This window comes from Erinaceus europaeus, chromosome 2 (assembly GCF_950295315.1).
Source record: "Erinaceus europaeus chromosome 2, mEriEur2.1, whole genome shotgun sequence".
Lineage (NCBI taxonomy): Eukaryota > Metazoa > Chordata > Mammalia > Eulipotyphla > Erinaceidae > Erinaceus > Erinaceus europaeus.
Window position 1 is genome coordinate 81,170,362 of NC_080163.1, and position 3,647 is coordinate 81,174,008.

Here is a 3,647-nt window from a genome sequence, read left to right on the forward strand (position 1 = left end):
AAATTGTTTTCCATTATCTTTAATTTATTTAAATGTTCCATAAGAAGTTAGAAAATGTTCAGAGCCCAGTTAATATGCCCTGGCACCAAATCGTGGGAAAGGTTATACGTTTTAAGGTAAGCAGATGCTTAAGGCATTTAAAAAATTATTTTAAAGTTTAAAAATGAAATTATTACTGCACAGAGAAATCAACATAGTACTTAGATAAAGGGTATGATAAGAAGGGCGGAGCCAAGATGGTGACTTGGAGTCAGCTGCTGGCATGAACTACAGCAAACAGCGGCTTGTGACCTAGGAATCCCTGGATAGGGTAGGATACTGAGCCGTCAGCAGGAGGGTGAATAAAGGGTCCTAAATGTGACACCAAGGAGGGGTCCTAAGCACACTCTTGGGTTAGAAAAATGAGGAAAAAGAAAGGAAATCTTTGGAGTATTTCTGAAGCTCCAGACCCCAGGGGCTAGACAGCTGCTCCTAGCAGGCTTCCTGCTGAGTTATTCCTGGCTTACCAGGGGTGACATTCCAATATTTTTCCTTTTTGATTTCCTTCTCTTTTTTTTTCTAAGGGGTTGGAGCTCTATTTGAGTGATAAAATATCTGAGCAATCAGAGCTTCACCCCTGCCTGGGTAAGACTACTTGGAGGTTTTTGTGTGTGTTTTTTTAAATATTTATTTATTTATTCCTTTTATTGCCTTTGTTGTCTTTTTATTGTTGTAGTTATTATTGTTGTTTTTATTGATGTTGTTGTTGTTGGATAGGACAGAGAGAAATGGAGAGAGGAGAGGAAGACAGAGGGGGAGAGAAAGACACCTGCAGACCTGCTTCACTGCTTGTGAAGTGACTCCCCTGCAGGTGGGGAGGCTAGGGCTCCAACCGGGATCCTTTTGTCAGTCCTTGTTCTTTGTGACACCTGTGCTTAACCTGATGTGCTACTACCTAACTCCCTGGAGGGTTTTTTTTTTTTTTTTGATACTTCTTACAGTTGGCTGTCTTGGCTTTGATCCAGACCCATGCAAGCTGCAGAATGATTGCTAGGGCTTTTTACTTCTATTCTATTCTATTCTATTCTATTCTATTCTATTCTATTCTATTCTATTCTATTCTATTCTATTCTATTCTATTCTATTCTATTCATTTATTATTACTATTATATACACATGTGTCCCTTTTCCCCACTCCTTCTTCAGATTGACCAAAATTAACTGTTACTGTTTTTTTCCATTGCTAGGTGACTGGGTGTCCTATCCATTGTGAGAGGAACTTATTTTTGTTTCACTCTACATCTTCAAACCAATCTCCCCTTTTACCCTCCTCCTAGGTAATTAAAAAAAAAACTCTTTTCACTGCTATTTTTTTCTTGTTCTTGTCTTCTTTTCTTCCTTCCTCCTTCTTCTGCTTTCTGAATTCACTGATACTTGTTTCTGAATTATTTTCAAGAAGAAATCTGACTCAGAGTGGACTCTCTCTGTGTGTCTCCCTTCTCTACTTCCCTTTCTCCTCTTGCTATCCATAGAATTTACAGTGGAGAGTAGATTTACATAATTGTCTATTCTTGCTTTCCCTTATTTCCTTTCTCTTTCTCTTTCTTTTGAATTTGGTTGCTGTTTTTTCTCAGACTGGCAGTGTTGTTTGGCTAGCTGGTATTGGTTGAACTGCATCAATTCTTACTTAAGTTACTATTGTTGTAATTTCTGAGGATGGTGATTACATTTCTCATAAAGACATTTAGTATAGCGTGGCTTGTACTCAAAACACAACAACTGAAGAATAACAGAACAGAAAAATAAAAAACACATCAATAAAAAAAATATGGTTAAACCAAGAGCAAATAAAACTGCCTACTATAATAAATGAAGACAGGATCCCAGAAAAAACTCCAAATCAGTCAGAAGTAACCATAGATAAGAAAAGTATGCAAGCAATAATAAACCTAATAATCACAGAAATGAAAACAACTATGGAGAAAAGGGCTATCAGAGTTAAAGAAACAACAGATGAGACCCTCAAGGAAAATACTACCTACCTCAAGGTAACTCGAGAACTGAAGGCTGAAACAGCTGAACTAAAAGGTCAATTAGCAGAATAAGCTAATACTAAAACTGAATTGAAGAAAGAAACTGAGGGAAGAGAAAGCAGGCTAACAGAACCAGAAAACAGAAACAGCCAGACAGAGGATGAGCTATAGAAAACTAAGAAAGAGGTAAAAGAGCTCAAAAAGAGATTGAGAGACATTGAAAACAACAATAGAGATATATAGGATGATCTCAAAAGGAGAAATATTTGTAGAATTGGCCTGCCAGAGGAAGAAAGAGAGGAAGGAGTAGTAAATATTATAGAGGAAATTATAGAAGAAAACTTCCCAGACCTATATAACAGAAAGGACATTAAGATTCAAGAGGCCCTGAGAGTCCCAAACAGAATCAACACAGACCTGAAGACACCAAGACACATCATAGTTACAATGAAAAGAACTAAGGATTAGGAAAGGATCCTAAAGGCTACAAGAGAAAAACAAATATTCACATACAGGGGAATCAGATTATCAGCAGACTTCTCCACTCAAACTCTAAAAAGCCAGAAGAGAATGGCATGATATCTATCAAGCCCTGAATGAAAAAGGATTTCAACCAAGGATAATATATCCTGCTAGACTTTCATTCAAACTAGATGGAGGCATCAGAACCTTCTCAGACAGACAAAGGTTAAAGGAGGCAACCATCACCAAGCCTGCCCTGAAAGAGGTGCTAAAAGACCTCTTATAAACCAAAACATCACCATAATACTTATCATATATCAGAACAAATAAAAAAGAGTTGAATAATGGCATTAAAATACATTAAATCCATAATATCAATAAATGTCAATGGCTTAAACTCACCATTAAAAGGCACAGAGTGGGAAGATGGACTATAAAACCCAACCTAACCATATGCTGCTTTCAAGAATCTCACCTGACCCAACAAGACAAGCAGACTTAAAGTGAAAGGATGGAAAACTATCATATAGGCTAATGGACCACAAAAAAGGCAGGAACAGCCATTCTCATCTCTGACACAATAGACTTTAAATTAAATAAAGTAATAAAAGATATGCAAGGACATTACATAATGATTAGAGGATCAGTCAGCCAAGAAGATTTAACAATTATTAATATCTATGCACCCAATGAGGGACCATCTAAATACATCACACACCTACTGAACGAACTTTAAAAATACATCAATAGTAATACAATAATAGTGGGAGACTTTAACACCCCATCTCACATTTAGACAGATTAACAAAGCAGAGTATCAACAAAGAATCAGGAAAATCAAATGAAGAGATGGACAGACTAGACCTCCTGGACATTTTCAGTGTACTCCACCCCAAAAAACTGGAACACACATTTTTTATCAAACCCACATAGCACAAACTAAAGGATAGATCATATGTTAGGCCACAAAGACGGCATGAACAAATTAAAGAGCATGGAAATCATCCCAAGTATCTTCTCAGACCCCAGTGCAGTAAAGCTAACATAGAACAACAAACAGAAAATTACTAAAAGTCACAGAATTTGGAAACTAGACTACATAGTGCTTAAGAACCTCTGGGTCAGAGAGACACTCAAGCAGGAATTCAAATGTTCCTGGAAAAAATATTAAAA